The following is an 18,019-nucleotide window of genomic DNA, read 5'->3' as shown; positions in this document are numbered from 1 at the left end:
GTTTTTTGTTATTAAATAATAAGACTAAAATATATATATATACTCAATAAATAAAAATTAACCATAAAAAATCGTATAACCCTAATGCACAAATATTCAATTATTATTTTTATTAAAAATTTGAATAATTTGTCATGCTTAAGTAGTTATAAAATTATATTTTTCAAAAAAAATTATTTATTATAATATTTAAATTCTCAAAGCTAGCAAATGTTTTTCCTATTTTCAAAAGAGGAAATAAAGAATTCTAATTTATTCTAATTTCAACAAGTATCATATCGATAAAATCCATAACCTTAAAAATTTTAAATATTCGTTTTTTTTTATCAAAATTTTAAATAATTCAAATTTAGATTCCAAACATAAATTAATAAAAAAAAAATTAATCAATTTATAGAGAAGAAGAAACACATATAAAGAAGTAGAAGAAGAAAGAGAAAATAAGGTAAACCTGATCGAAGATGTAGAAGGGAGTTTTCAGAACCTAGTTGTAGCAAACACATATAAGAAATTGATTTTTTTTTTTTTTTTAAATATCGTGGAAGGTTTAATTGATTCAATTTGGAAGAATCACTTGTTGCAGAGAATTGGATGATGAGTGGGTCTCTATCTTTGCAAAGAAGATAAGAAGTGGATGATGAATGAATCTCTACCTTTACAAAGAAGATAAACATCGGGTTTGAAGAACAAGATAAGAGGGTAAAATAGTAATTTAGGTTATTTTATATTATCAAATAGGTTTAATGAATCAGAATACCACCTACTTTTAATGAATGCAAATCCGACTCATAAGTTAGATTTGATTTCTTCCGGAATAATTTTTTATTTCATTTCCGCCTTCTTAACATTTATCCAAACATAGGAATAAAGGAGAAAAGGAAAGAGATGTTTATTCCCACTCCCTATTCCCGTGTACCAAACACCCCCTAAATGGGTTTGGTAGGAGATAGGTAGGAACTAATTAAGCATTAATGCATATATAGACTTTTCCAAAGACTTTAAAGCATTAATTAAATAGGCTTGATAGGAAGTAGGTAGAAACAAAGCATCAATGCATTTATGGACTTTTCCAAAGACTTTAAATGGGTTTGATAAGAAATGGGTTGGAACTATGCATCAATGCATATATACATAATGCATATACACAATATATAAAATTTAATTATATTAACTTTTTCTTTTTTTCCTTTTTTTTTTTTACAATTTGTCATTTCAAGTTTAACATTTAAATCAAAGGAAATATCAGACAAGTAATATGCTTAACTAAACAACCCACCATCTATATTATGTTTTTTCTTTTGTTATTTCTTTTTATCTTACCAATATACTTACAATATTTCTTTAAGCTAGAGAGTGGGAGAATTTGATAGTTTATTTACCATCATCAAAGTCATTCAAGTAAGCTACATATTTTTTGTGTTACACTTTTAGTGTCAAAATTTCTCTTTCTTTCTATTTTTCCATTTTAAGATTTCCTTTGATGAAAATTATTTTAAATTTTGTATCTTTTTTGTCTTATAGTAATTTTTTTACTCAAATTATTTTAATTCACTTATCATAGTTTATTTAAATTATTATTTTTTTTTAAATTCTTCTCATATTTATACTTTTGTAATTTTTTTGGAGAGTCTTCTCATGCAGAATCATATTCAAAGAAAGTAAAAAAAAATTCTTGTCTAATTTTGTTTTTTTTTTTCCTATCATTTTTCTTCACTTTTTTTGAAAAGGTCTTATACTTTTATTACCTTTTTTTCCATAGACAATTTTAGAATGTTTATTTTGATATAATTTTTGAGTTTCTATTTCTTATTTTAAAGTATGCTTTTGAAGAAAAATATGTTTGCTTTCTATGTATTTTCTTCTTAAATTAATATCATTTTGAGTTTCATGGACTAAAACATATGGATTTTGAATATCCTAGTCCAAGAGACGTGAAAAAGGCTATGCAAGTTATAAGGAGTGATACATCATACACATTCAAGTGATGGTGAGACCTCAAATCATGGAGATATATAGTATGTGCAAAACTGTTATTGCATCTGTTAAGTCTCATATTGAATCTTCTTTTTATAGTGATTTTGATAAGAATGTTTGTGTATTTGATAATATTACCCTAAAATATCAAAAGCTCTTGTATGAATGCATAAAATTGAAAACGGAGCTATGCAAGTTACATGGAGTGATACACATGCAAGTGACAGTGAGACCTCAAATAATAGAGATATCAAGTGTGAACAAAACAACTATCTAGCTTTTATTATATATGTTAAGTTCATATTGAATCTTCTTTGATAGTGATTTGATAAGAATGTTGTGTATTGATAATATTACCCTAAAATATCAAAAGCTCTTGTATGAATGCATAAAATTGAAAACGGAGCTATGCAAGTTACATGGAGTGATACACATACAAGTGACAGTGAGACCTCAAATCATAGAGATATCAAGTGTGAACAAAACAACTATCTAGCTTTTGTTGTATATGTTAAGTCTCATATTGAATCTTCTTTTGATAGTGATTTTGATAAGGATGTTTGTGTATTTGATAATATTACCCTAAAATATCAAAAGCTCTTGTATGAATGCATAAAACTGTAAATGATAAATATGTTGAAATATTTGTGTTGCTTGAATCATTCAAAGATGAGAAATCTACCTTAATGAATGATAAAGAAAACTATCATAAGAAAATTCAATTTCTAGAAGACAAACATAAATCTTTACTTGAAAGAAACAACATTTTTTTCCCTATAAATTGAACAACAAAGGAAAAATATATAGATGAATTATTTTTTCAGTTAATATTAATAATAGTTAATATATAGTAATCAATGACAATCACTCAATAAATTCAAGAAGTTATACTAATCCATTTCATGTAAAGAAAAATAAAAAGGAAAAGAAAGAAACACCTATTTGGACTCTTTTTGGATATGAAAGCCTTGATTACATAATAGACTTTTCCAAAGACGTTAAATGGGTTTAATAGGAAGTAGGTTGGAACCATTAATGCATATATAGACTTTTCCAAAGACATTGCGTAGGAAATAGGTAGGAATCATCAATGCATATATATATGTGCATTGATGCTTAGCTCCTACCTATTTCCCATCAAGTCCATTTAAAGTTTTTAGAAAAGTCTATATATGCATTGATGCTTAGGAATATATATATATACCCAATTCTTTGAAGGAATTGCTCACCATATGACCAAAAAACAATAAAAATTCCCATCACCTGCAATGCCAATACAAGAAAATAATAACAACAAGCTTGTTTGAAGGTTTTTTTTTGTTTTTTTTCAAGGAGTTGCTCATCGTGTGCCAGAAATAAATAAACTACCCCCACCATTTGCAATTTCAAAATATCACAACGACTAATAAAATGTTATACCATTCATTAAGGCACTTAAAAGATCCATTTCTCATGCATGTTTTTCAACTAAAAAACTTACTTTGTCTTATGATCAATTATAAAGATTAATTTCATCCATGAAATAATATTACATCAATCTTTTCTATTATTCATATCATAATATTTTATGTACTATTTTGATATGAAATTTAATCATTTTAACTTCTTTTTTTAACAATTTGTCATTTCAAGTTTAGTATTTAAATCAAGGAAATCTCGGAGAAGTGATGCTTAACTAACCCACCATCTTTAATATGTTTTTTCTTTTGTTATTTCTTTTATGTTACCAATATGCTTACAATATTTTTTTCAAGTCAGAGAGTGAGAGAATTAGAAAGTTTTTTTACCATCATCAAAACCGTTCAAGTAGGCTATTTTTTGTATTACACTTTTAATTTCAATTTTTCTCTTTCTTTCTATTTGTTCATTTTAAGATTTTCTTTGATGAAAATTCTGATTAATTTTTGTACCTTTTTTTGTCTTATAGTACTTTTTTTGTGAGTCTTTGAATGATTTTAATCCACCAAATTATCATAGCTTTCTTTGAAAATATTTTTTTTTTAAAATATCCTTATCATATTTATACTTTTGTAGGGTTTTTTTTTCAAAGTCTTTAGACCCTGAGTCTTATAGCCTTGAACTATCTGTTTCTTCTAGACCTAGAGCCTTGTAGCCCTGATCTATCTGTTCCTTCTAGGCCCTGAGCCTCGTAGCCCTAAGCTATCCATTCCTTCTAGACCCTGAGGCTTATAGCCTTGCGCTATCCATTCCTTCTTGACCTTAAGTCTTATAGCCTTGAGCTATCTGTTCATTCTAAACCTCGAGTCTTATAGCCTTGAGCTATCCGTTTCTTCTAGACTTTAAGTCTTATAGTCTTAAGCTATCCATTCCTTTTAGACCCTGAGTCTTGTAGCCGTGAGCTATCTGTTCCTTCTAGGCCTTGAGTTTGGTAGCCTTAAGCTGTCATTTCCTAAAGTCTCTTAGCATTGAGCTATCCTTTTTCCCTTAGGCCTTGAGTCATATAGCCCTGAGCTATCCATTCCTTCTAGGCCCTAAGCCTTGTAGCCTTGAGCTATCATTTCCTTAAAGACCCGGAGCCTTTCCAACCTTGAGCCGAGCCTTCATCATTTGGTCACCCTTAAGTGGTTTGACCTAGAGTTTATGTATCGCACTTTCTTTCTAACCGATCAATCAACTCACGACCTTGAGTCGTTATTCTTATTTATGACCTAGAGTCATCCATAGAATTTAGAGACCCGAGCTCATGACCTTGAGTCGTTCTTCTTATTTATGACCCATAGTCATCCATAACATTTAGAGCCCTGAGCTCACGACCCAAAGTTGTTCATTCTCATCCATGACCTAGAGTCATTCTTAGCATTTAGAGCCCTGAGTTCACAACCCTGAGTCATCCATATCATCTATAGCCCTAAGCTTCCGACCTAGAGTCATCTATAGCATTTAAAGCCCTGAGCTTCTAACCCAGAGTCATCCATATCATTTAAAGCCCTTAGTTTTCGACATAGAGTCATTCATAGCATATAAAGCTCAGAGTTCCATGACCCAAATTCATGTATTCCATCCATGACCTTGAGTCATTCTTTTCATCCTTTTCCATCTTTGTGCTACTTATCATACGCTTTTCTCTCTTTGTTGTCATCCCTCCACATAGAGTCATCCCATCCATGTCATTGTGACCCTATCTTTTGACCTTACCCCTTTCATGTGCTAGGACAAAATTTCTGGTCTTTTCCTTTTAGTTCTTTGGTATAGTTCATTTCGTTCTACTCATTATTCGTATTTCAACTCACATTCTCTACACTTGTGATCTCTGCCAAAGAAGGGCATATTTGTAGACCCTCAATTTTGTTCCTTTAGCACATGTCTTTAAGTTTACTTCTAGTGCTCCACAGTAGTTCCTTGGTGGTCCATTGCTACTCATACTACTTACCTTTTTTTAGCCACCTTGGAGACTTTGGTTGAGGGATTTATCTAACCCCATTGTGACTCTAAGTAGTCCTAATTTAGACTTAGGTTTTTCCTTCCTTTTTTATGATAGCTTTTAGGTGCACTTTTAGGATAGCACACTTAGGCATGTTTAGGTCACTTAGACAATGTCCTGATCACTTTATGTCACTTAGACATTGTCCTAAACTACCTAGGCCCATTAAGACATATTAAGCCTACCTAGGTCACTTAGGCACACTTGGCCCATTAGACATTTTTAGTGTGACTTGTATGACTTGCATGGTTGCATGGCTTGTGTGGTTTAGTTTTTATTTATTTATTTATTTATATTTTTATTATTATCAATCACTTCTTTATTTTTATTTGTTATCTTCCTTTTATTTTATTTTTTTCAATTAATGTATTTATTTATTATTGTTTTATCATTTTCTAATTTATTTATGTATTTATTTATTCATTCAATTATTTAATTTAATAAATTTCATGCTTTTGCAAGGAAACTTACCATTGAAGTTTAAGGAATGTGGGACTCTCTTGGAAGATATTTTAGGGGAGTTTGAAATTTGGATGATTTGGTTTTGGTATGAAAGATATTGAGATGGCATAGGAGTTTAAGAAAAGTGAGACTTTCCTTGGAAGGGTTTTTTTTCGGGGGGGAGCTTGGAAAAAGAAATATGAAGATTAAGGGGATTCTAGGGAGATGAAGACACGGTTTGAGAAGGATTTATGAAGACTCAAGACTTTGAGAGGGGTCTAGAGTAAAAATCCATGGCTGCATGCGCTTTTCTTTTTTTGATAGATAAGAGAATTTGGGGTGACATGTTGATAAGGATGGAGAACACGCGCCGCCTTGAAAAGGGACAACCACAATTGGGAACCAGTTTGGAGATAGCCATAAAGCACATAAACCTATCTTAAGGAGGAACGGCTTGGAAAAACAAAAAAAGGCTGACACTTTGAAGACTCCACAAGGCAACGTGCACAGCTGAAAAGGAGCACACCACAACCGCACCATGGGGTTTTTTTCTCTCCATCATGCATGGGATTAGTGGCCACTTTGAGAACCCACCATCAGCATCCCGACTCTAAGAACACGCCATTATCTCCTCCACTCCATTAGCACATCGAAAATCTGCATCAACTCCTTTTACTCGCCAACATGGGTGTCATTCAGAGGGTTGCATTATCAACAGAGTCTAGATTGGTGCATGATCAACAGCACCATGATTGGAGGGGCGAATCACCGCTTGCATCTCCAAGGGTACAAGTACGCATGCTGATTAGAAACTTCCCTTCCATTGATAGGGGATCAGTCATTAAAAACGTTTATTCAACTGGCATCATGGGAAATAAGAGAGTAGAAGTGCCAGAATTTATAAGGGGAACGTTTCGAAAAATCTCTAGAGAGACTGTGATTCAAATAAGATTAATGAGGATCTCCACAATCCACAATCCAGAATTTAATATTCAATTTTGTAGTTGATTATAATTTTAGTTAGTTAATTTAGTTAATCACAAGTTATTGTTTTCGTGTTTGAGTTTAGTAATTTTAATTTGATCTATTAATATTTAGTTTGAGCTTTCTAAAATTTTAGCTAATCAATCTAGTTAATTACATATTATTGTTTTCATATTTTCAAGTTTGTTAAACTTTGGTTTTTGATTCATCATATTTTGTTTGAGTGTTAATTTACTTTAATTGATCCCATGTTATTATCTCCATATGTTAAGTTTGTTGGTTTAATCCTTGATTGGTTTTTATCTTAGTTCATGCACTTCTTGAATTCTAGATGTTAGTCTTGGTTAATATTTTTGTTAGTTTGTTTGATTTGAAAGCCATTAGTTTTTTGCCTTAGTGATAATTGGTCAAATCCCTCTTTTGAAGGCCATTGGAAACTCATGAAGGTTGACCCTACTCTTATCACTTTAGTTGGCTTGGTTGTCTAAAATTTTACTGTATGATTTTGTTTTCCTTTGGGTTGCCTATGTTTGATCCTTGAGTATTGTCGTTTGTAAATGATTTCTTTCCTCTCAAGAAGAAACCTTTTCTCAAAATGTTCCTCATTAAAATGCATTTCAAAAGTTCATTTAGAGTCCTTAGAATCGAAATCTCATTTTTTAAAAATAAAATGCAATCATATTTTGATCCGTTTGCATCTTTCTCAATTTTCAATAAAAACTATGGTTTTGATTAAGACATGAATCCAAGCTTGTGGTCCCAAATAAATGGGATAATTCTAGGCTAGATTTGTGTATATGAATTGGGAATTGGTGAAAACCCTACATAAAATCATTTTTTCAAAACTCATCTTTGTTGCCACCTTTGCTACTTGTAGTAATCATATCTATCTATTTTTTAGGAATTATATACAAAATGTATGTAATAATTGATGATTTCGTATACTTTGATCATTTTTGTTATGCTAATTAGATAACAAGCATGCTAGGATTTCTTTATTTTATTATTTATTATCTAACCCCTCATGTCTTGTGGAAGAACGTTACAAGTTACCTATGCTATTCAGGTATGTTTCGTGCCTTCGTATCTTAATTCCATAAATTATGTATTGCTTTATATATGATTGTTGTGTATTGCTTTGTATGCGATTGTCAACCTGTTCAACATATCTTTTTGATTGTTTGTTTAACTTGCCATGTTTGATTAGGAGACTATGGTAAAATACATGTTGTGCGTTTTATTTTCCAAACTAACCATTGATGTCTTGTGATAGCGCTTAAGAAGCAGTCCAAGTATACACCCTAAATCTTTTTTATGATTGTGATTGGTTTTCTTGTTAGACATGCTATTTTTGAAATCACTTAGTCTACCTAGGTATCTATAATCAACCAATTAACTGTCATATTTCCCTCAACTTGGTCAGTAGGGACCTCTATAAGGCTTAGAGGGGTGCTACTTTTTAGAGGTACCTTCCCAATAGGTAACCTAATCCCCGGACCTAAACTCAGGTTTTTCAAAGACATGCTTTTCCAAAAATTATGGATTCATTTTTTTAGGGTTTTCTTTCTTGTTTTATTTTCCTTTTAAAATAAAATAAAATAAATAGCGATTCCAACTTTTCCAAAACTAATTTTTCACCAATAACAAAGAGTTCTACCATTGAGTGGGAACGTACGTGAAAAATGTGGGTCCACAAGCTCCCAAATTGCAGGTGTGCTTGCATAGTAACATGACCCATTTGCCTATATGAATTACCTTCAAAAGTGGAATAGAATAGACTTGGATGAGTAATCAGGCTAGTTCAACCCATCTTGTGGAAGTGGGAGATGTTGGAGTTGGGTTTGGGTGCCCAAGTGGGCTGACCCAACCCGATCCAAATAAATGAGAAAATGGGGAGTAGTTTTTAAGAGTTTTAAAACTATCCAAAACTATCACTATTAAAAATAAATAAAATAATTTTTTTAATTATCTCTCTCTCTCTCTCTCTCTTTCTCTTTCTCTGTGTGAAAACTCTCTTGGTGAAAATTCTCTCCTTGAAAAACCAGAAAGAGAGATATTTTGGCTCTTCTCTCCTTGAAAACCATATATATATATATATATATATATATATATATATATATATATATATATATGTATGTTTTCTTTTCTCTCTGAGAAACAAAAGAGTAAGAATATAATTCTTCTAAAAAAATAAAAAGGTCATCTCTTGAAGTTATTCCTAGTTTTCTCCATGAAATGAAGGTCAAGGCTCTTATGATGTGAGAAATGATGGTTCTCGTATTTGTAGTTCCATTCATGACTTAAAGCTACAAATTAGGATAGTGAAACAACCAATCTGGATCTTGGGGCATTTCAAAAGGTAACCAGGAAGCCTTATTATTCATCAATACACACACACACACACACACATATATAGAGAGAGAGAGAGAAAGAAAGAGAGAAAGAAAGAAAGAGAAAGAGAGAGAGAGAGAGAGAAAGAGAGAGAGATTTTATTGTAGGGATAAAGAGGAATTAGGGTTTGGGAAGTGGAGGCTTTTATGGTTGTTAAGGTCATATCTCTAACTTTGGTGGGTATTCTAAGACTATTCTTTCGCCTATGTAATGCTCTGGTGGTGAAGCCGGAAAAGCTGAGATCTATTGTAAGGAAGTAAGGGATTAGTGGCTTGCCACCATCTTTTTTGCTGGGTAACATAAGGGAGATCAAGAAGTCACTGTCCGTTGTAGTGAAGGAATCGTCCACTGACACTCACAACTATGCTGCTATTATATTCCCCTTTTTTCGAGCAGTGGAGAAAAAATATGGTACCATTCAAATTTCATCTTTCTTCATGATCATAGATAGTTAATTATAGATAGCAGATTTTAATTTTTGTTTTTCTGCAAATTGATCAAATCCCAAAAGGGTCCTTTACCATGGTCGCCCACTTTGAACTTTCTTGCTCAATTAAATAAATGTGTAGTAGTCATCCATGGAATTTAGTTGATCGAGATTTGATAGGCCAATAGTTTGGTTGGCTAGTGACATCTGATCTTGAATATACTACTATTTTTTTAATTTACAGGTGAAGTGTTCATGTTTTCAGTTGGTAACAAACAAATATTACATGTGAATCAACCTGATATTATTAGATAAATTACCACATGCACATCCTTGGACTTGGGGAAGCCCTCATACCAATAGAAAGAGCTTCATTCCTTGCTGGGCAAGGGCATTCTAACCTCGAATGGAGCTATCTGGGCTTATAATAGAAAAATCCTTGCTCCTCAACTGTACATGGAGAAGGTCAAGGTATGAATTACCATGTGATGATCTCTATTTTTCTTCTAAACTAATCAAGTTTTCTTAATGTATTTATTGCTTGTTGGAAGCCTAATATGTCAATCCATTTCCAACGCTTGCAGGGAATGATAAGCCGAACTATGGAGTCAGTAGAGACAATGTTGAACTCATGGAGGAGTAAGGTCAAGGTAGAGGATGGAATTGCAGACATAAGAATCAACGATTACATGAGAAGATTCTCAGGAGATGTGATCTCTAGAGCTTGTTTTGAAAGCAATTACACAAAAAGGGGAATAGATTTTCTAGAGGCTTGGGGCTCTCCAAAAGGCCATGTCTAAGAAAAAAATATTCAGTAATTCCTGGGTACCAAGCTTTCTCCCATATAACTTCAAGACCAGGATCATATCAATTATTTTCCAAAAAAGATCATATCGATTTTATGATACTTCACATATATATCCCTACCAAGAACAACAGGGATGCATAGGCGCTTAAAAGGGATGTCTGAAATTTGATTCTAAAGATGGTGAGAGAAAGGAGTTGGCTACCCATGAAAATGACCTACTACATATGGTTCTTGATTGAGCTAAGAACAATGATCTAAGCCAAGAAGAAACAGATAACTTCATAGTTAGACAACTACAAGAACATCTACTTAGCTGCCTATGAGACCACTATAGTGTCTTCTGGTGGTGCCTCATACTCCTGGGTGCAAATCCAGATTGGCAGTCTTAGGTTCGTAATGAAGTAGTTGAGCTAAGGGTAGAACTCTAGATGTTGATATGATCCTCAAGATGAAATAGGTACTACTTACCTAAACTTATTAGTTTATATGTCAAAGTGTTAGGCTGATGAGTCAACAATATATATCAAATTATTGTGTGGTATCTGCAAAGTTTGATTCGGATTTGTAGCTGACGATGGTTATCAGGAATCACTGTGGCTCTACCCACTAGTACCAGTGGTGTCGAGGGAGGCCTTAGCAAACATGAAATTTGGAGCATCAAAGTGCCAAAGGGGTGAAGGTATGGAGCCTGGTGGTGACACTGCACATAGACCCTAAAACTTGGGGACCCGACATGCATAAGTTCAACCCTGATAGGTTCACAAATGGGATCATAGGCACCTGCTAGCTTCCACCCGTACATGTCATTCGAGGTTGGTCAAGGGTTGCCTATTAGGGTGAATTCACAATATTCCAACAAACACCAAAATTTTTATACCTTTTCTTTGTGTAAAACTAAATAAGCAATATCAACTAGTGGCAATAAATAAATAAACTCATGCAACATAAAAAATAAATCAGACACCAGAATTTTGACGGGAAAACCCTCCAATGCAAAGGTAAAAACCACGGGACTTAGTCTACTTCAAACTTCTACTATCAACAATAATGGGTTACACCTGTCTTTTCTAGAATAATCTCTAAAGGCTGCCAAATACATCAAGAGCACATATAGCCTTGGATTATACAATCTCTCTTAGCAAAAACAAAGAAGATTAGAGAAAGTATACAAAAAACATTGTTACTATTCACGGGCAATAACATCAGTTCTTGAGCTCAAAATCTGATCTCCACCATTCAGATTGTAGGCACTTGAGTTTCAAACCTTTCCTCCAAATTTCAACTCGATCAAACCATAGATGAAGCGGGATTGACTTGTTGATGAAATATGGGCAGATGTATTTTTCTCCCTCTTTTCTCTTCTCTCTATTTTTTTTTCGATTTTTTTAATGTAATTGACTTGGTCCTCAAGCATATGAGGCTTACTCCCTCACATATGAGGAGCCCAACAAATTTCCCCCTCCCGATTATGTGAGGACTCTACCAAGCCTGCTTGCTTTCTACAGAATTGTAGCTTCTCTGTAGGTATAGGTTTTGTCATCATATCTGATTCATTCTCATTAGTATGAATTTTATCAAGGCAAAACAATTTCATTTCTAGTGCATCATGAATCCAATGATATCTCACATTAATATACTTGGATCTAAAGTGAAAGTTGGATTCTTACTGAGATGAATAGCACTCTGACTATCATAGTAGAGTGGATGCCTTTCTTGCTGTAGACCCAATTCTTGTAGGAACTTCTTCATCCACAGTAACTCCTTGCTAGCTTCAGTGATTGCAATATACTAAACCTTTGTGGTCGACAAAGCAACACATTTCTGCAACCTTGATTGCCATGACACTACTTCCCCTAAAAAAGTGATCAAATAACCAAAAGTAGCCTTTCTAGAATCAACATCCCCATCCATATCTACATTTGTGCATCCTACAAGCACAGGTTTGTTAGTCTCAAACATAAACATGTCTTAGAAGTACCCCTCAGATACCTGAGAATCCATTTCACTACAACCTAGTGTTTTTTTCCAAGATTAGAAGAAACCTACTGACAACTCTAACAGCATGAGCAATATCAGGCCTCGTGCACACCATGGCATACATCAAGCTACCCACGACTGATGCATAGGGCACTTTTTGCACTTCTTTTTTTTCTTTCTTACTTGAAGGACTTTGTTTAGAACTTAGCTTTAGATGACTTCCAAGTGGAGAACTCACTGGTTTTGCTTTGCCCATGTTGAACTTGTCTAAAACCTTCTCAATATAGCTTTCTTGAGATAGCCACAATTTTTCATTCGTCTTATCTCGAGAAATTTTTATACCAACAATTTGACTTGCAGACCCAAGTCCTTCATTTCAAAGGACTTGCTCAACTCCTTTTTCAGTTTATCAATTTTACCAGTATCACAACCAACAATCAGCATGTCACCCACATATAGCAAGAGAATAATAAATTCTCCACTAGAGAATTTCTTCAAAAACATAAGGGTCAGATGCAGTTTTATCATACCCATGCTCAACTATGAAGGAATCAAACTTCTTGTACCACTGTCTCGGTGCCTGCTTGAGACAATACAAGCTCTTCTTCAGTCGACACACTAAGTGTTCCTTGCCTTTGATTGTAAACCCTTTTGGTTGCTCCATATATATTTCCTCCTCTAAGTCACCATGGAAGAAAGCAGCCTTCACATCAAGCTATTCAATCTATAGATTCATACTGGCAGCCAAGCCTTACACAACTTGGATCAAAGACATCTTAACCACAGGCAAGAAAATCTATTCAAAGTCAATACCTTTCTTCTGATTAAAACCCTTCCCAACCAATCTTGCCTTATACCTTGGTTGTGATCTATTTGGTTCAAGCTTCCTTTTCCGTACCCATTTATTCTTTAATGCTCTCTTACCCTTAAGCAACTCCATCAATTCATAAGTGTTGTTTTATGCAAGGATTTCATCTTTCATGCATAGCTCTCAACAACTTTTTTTTCTTGTCATGCAACAGAACCTCTTAATAATTTTCTGGTTCTCCCTCATCAGAAAGCAACAAAAACTCATCACTAGTATACCTTATGGAAGGTTGACGCTCTCTAGTAGATTTTTTTAACTGTGTTTCAATAGGCAACTCTGAAGTAACTTGTTCTTGCTACTATTCTAAGCCATCATTCTCAATTGTAGAATTTTCTTCTACATCATCTACTACAAACTCATCATTTATGTCAACTGTATTAACTTGTTCTTCTTGCACAACTTTCCTGTGTTCATTATGTCCCATAAAGTTAGGAGAGACTGGACCCAAATCAACCTATTCTTTATTGAAAGGCTTTGGCTTCTTAACCCAATCCAAGTCTTCAATGGTTTGATTTTCGAAGAAGACAACATCTTTGCTTCTTATAATCTTTTTAGTAGCTGAATCCCATAACTTGTACCCAAACTCTTCATTTGAATAACCTAGGAAGATACACTATTTAGTCTTGCTATCAAGCTTGGACCGCTTGTCTCTAAGAACATGAACAAATGTCCTACAACCAAACACTCTTAAGTGCTCGAAGAAAACAATTTTCATGTCCAAACCCTCTCTGGAATATCACCCTCTAAAAGATATAATGGAGGCAAATTAATCAAATCAACGGTTGTCCTCATAGCCTCACCCCAAAAGACTTAGACAATTTTGCATGAGAGAACATACACCTGATTCTATCACAGATGGTTCTATTCATTCTCTCAGCTACAGTATTTTGTTACAGGGTCTTAGGAACCATCTTCTCAAGCCTGATGCCATGACTTCTGCAGTATTGCTCAAATGGCCTCCTATATTCATCACCATTCTTTGCTCTGACATATTTTAACTGCTTGCTAGTTTGCCTCTCAACCTTCACATGAAAATCTTTGAATACATCAAGTACCTAGTCTTTGGATTTCAAAGCATATGCCCACACATTTCTTGAATGATCATCAATAAAAGTCACATCATAATGTGCACCACCAAAGTATTACTTTGCATAGTACAAACATCAGTGTAAACTAAATCAAGAATATCTGGTTTTCTACGTGAAGGAAATCTACAAAATGCAACTCTAATTGCTTTCCAGACAGGCAATGTGTAGAAGGTAATAATGATGTAGCTTTAACTAGTAGAAGCTTCTTTCTGGCAAGAACCTGAAGTCCCATTCACTTATGTGACCAAGCCACTTATGTCATAGCTTAGTAGAAGCTTCATTCTCAACAATGTTCACCTCTCCCTTGACTAGTCTCGCTTCTGTCTTGTAGAGAGTGTTGTTTTTCTTTCCCCTAACTAAAACAAGAGAACCCTTAGTAAGCTTCCACTTGCCCTCTCCAAGGTGACTATGGTAGCCCTCATCATCAAGCTTCCCAACAGAGATCAACTAAAGCGCATTTCAGGAACATGTGTAACATATTTCAGAACCAATTTGCACCTAATGCTAGTTTCTAGCTCTACATCTCCTATGCCAATAATTTCACATTTGTTTCATTTCCCATCCTAATCTAACCAAAATTGCCACTAGTGTAGGAAGAGAAGAAATCTCTACATGCAGTGATATGAAATGACGCTACTGTATTAACCACTCAAGTGGAATCTTAGCATGCAAGGTTTACACACGCATCATCGCAAACAATGATTGTATCACCATCAGATGCAACTACTGCAATGTCTTTGTCCTCTTTTGTTCTTCACATTTTCCATTAACTGTTCTTTTATGAATTTTTTGCACTTCTCTTAATGTGCCCTGGCTTGTTATAGTAAAAACACTTTATCTTTTTTTGGACTTTGACTTTCCTTTGACTTGTCACGGTTATAATCACTAGAAGGTTTTCAACCTTTACTTTTCTCCCGCCTCTTTGTAACAAGTGCTTCTGTATTAGAGCAAATACCTAACTCTTTTCTTCTTGCCTCTTCATTAAACATATTGTCTTTTACCATGTTGATAGTTATCACACCATTTGGGTTGAATTACTCAAGGATACCACCAAAGTTTCCCAACTGTCTGGTAAGGAACTCAACAAAAGTAAAGCTTGTACCTCATCATCGAACTCAAGCTTCATGGTAGACAACTCATTCAATAGTCCCTGAAAATTGCTGAAATGCTCTACAACACTATTACCATCCTTGTACTTTAAATTCACAAACCTTCTTATCATAAAGGCTTTGTTCTATGCAGTATTTCTTTAATAAAGACTCTCTAATTTCTATCAAAGGCTATATGCAGCAACTTCCTTAGCTACATGATGAAAAACATTCTGATCAACCTACTACCTAATTTGTCCAATGGCTTTCCTATTTAATTTCTTCCACTCATCCTCAGTTGTAGTAACTGGCTTAAACAACTCTTTGCAATATAAAATATCCTCCATTCTAGTCTTCCAAATTGAATAATGGAAGTTGTGAGTTTAATCATTCCACTGCCAAACTCCTCCATTTAATTCACACAAGAGATCCCACTAATAATCAACTTGGTTCTGATACAACTTGTTAAGGTGAATTCACAATATTCCAACAAACACCAGAATTTTTATACCATTTCTTTGTGCAAAACTAAATAGGCAATATCAACTAGCAGCAATAAATAAATAAACTCATGCAATTGAAAAAATAAATTAGACATTAGAATTTTTACATGGAAAACCCCTCAATGCGAATGGAAAAATCATGGGCCTAGTCCAATTCAAACTTCCACTATCAACAATAATGGGTTACACCTGTCTTTTCTAGAATAATCTCTAGAGGCTGCCAAATACATCAAGAGCACATATAGCCTTGGATTATACAATCTCTCTTGGAAAAAACAAAAATGATTGGAGAAAGTATACCAAAAACGTTGTTACTATTCACGGGTAGTAACATCAGTTCTTGAGCCCAAAAAATTAATCTTCACTGTTTAGATTGTAGCTACTTAAGTTTCAAACCTCTCCTCCAAATTTCAACTTGATCACACCATAGATGAAGCGGGATCAACTTGTTAATGAAATCTGGGCAGATGTGTTTTTCCTCTCTCTCTTCTTTTCTCTTTGTTTTTTTTTTTTTTTTTTTTTTTTTTTTTTTTTTGATCTTTTTTTTTTTTAATGTAACTAACTTGGTCCCCAAGCATATGAGGCCACTTCCTCACATACGAGGGAGCCCAACAATGCCTTGGCCAGAACTTGGCCATGGTTGAGCTTAAGATATTGATAAGTTTGATACTTTCTAATTTCTCTTTCTCCTTCTCCCCCAATTATAAACACTCAACTGCATTCGGGCTGGTGATAGAGACCGAGAATGGAGTCAATCTCTTGGTAAAGAAGTTGTGATGGAACCACATGGGGTTGAGATTGAAAATAAATTAAACAATGGAGGAGATGTTCACGCGTATCATGTGTAATGTAGTATCATATTTAGTTGCTGGGTTCCTTGGTGTTACAACTTAGAAGATAAACTCTTTAATTTTTCCTTAAAAGTCCTATTCTTTGACCTTAATTTTATTTGTTTGTATTTTTATACTTTAGTCTTATTTATTTATATTCTTTATTTATATCCATATTTAATAACATAAATCTCGTCATACATTTTCGTCGATTTAGATTTGGACTTTGGTAAGTATCATTATGGTACCTTAACAATTTCCTTATCCAAGATAAATTTGTAATGACTCATATATGAGTTAATAATAAAAAATTATAATTAGATTAATCAACACTATTATTAAATAGATTAATTCTGATCAGATTCATATGATATAAATTCACCTAAAAAAAATCTATTTATTATATAAGGTTATCCAAGTCGACAAATTTGATTAAATATAATTATACTTAACCCAAGCCGAGTACCCTCAATCCTACTACTTCTAACTCTCAATTGCCTCAAATTTTTTGAAACAAAACCTCCTTTTAAATGCTATTTTGATTTCATACTCCTGTGTAAACATTTTTTTTAATGGGTAATCGCTTTGAGAAAGTACGGAAGATTGTTGACATTATAGTGGAAATGACACCCCATAAAAAGGATAAAACTTGACATAATTATCATCTGGTTCCCCTAGATTCCACACATAAACTTGCATCCAAATCTGCTGCTTATCAAATTTGACTAAGTGGCATGGGGAAATTGTATATTAGTGGATGAGGCAATGGATGTGGAAAACCAAGAGAAATTAAGTAGAGGGCCACTCGCCCCTTCATATTATATATATATATATATATATATATAGAATTTTAGATGAGTGATTTGACTTGTGTCAGTAATGTAGAAAAGTTTAGTAGGTAAGATAGATAAATGGTCTTGAATTTAATAAGAGAGATGACTCTCGATAGAAGTGAATGGTGAAGAAACTCTTTGAACTTTTATGAGCATGGGCACCATGCATCTTCAACAATTAGTTAGCTATATATGGCCACCATTGATTTTTGAATTTTGTTCATTTCATTTCATATGAGTTTGAGAAAATAGAGTCAGTATATGAAATCCGGAAGGATGGGATTTGAATATCAACCCTTTTAGAAGTGATATGACTTGTGGCAGTAGCACCCAAAAAAAAGGATTTCAATGAAGCGAATTTAAGA

The 18,019-nt window shown here is 33.7% G+C and overlaps 1 pseudogene; it reads left to right on the top strand.

Moving 5' to 3' along the window:
* Window positions 1–9,378: 9,378 nt before the first annotated feature.
* Window positions 9,379–16,768, top strand: LOC117910921 (annotated as a pseudogene).
* The last annotated feature ends 1,251 nt before the right edge of the window (window positions 16,769–18,019 follow it).

This window comes from Vitis riparia, chromosome 3, assembly GCF_004353265.1.
Source record: "Vitis riparia cultivar Riparia Gloire de Montpellier isolate 1030 chromosome 3, EGFV_Vit.rip_1.0, whole genome shotgun sequence".
In the NCBI taxonomy this organism is placed as follows: Eukaryota; Viridiplantae; Streptophyta; class Magnoliopsida; order Vitales; family Vitaceae; genus Vitis; species Vitis riparia.
This window is presented reverse-complemented; position numbering and strand designations above follow the sequence as displayed.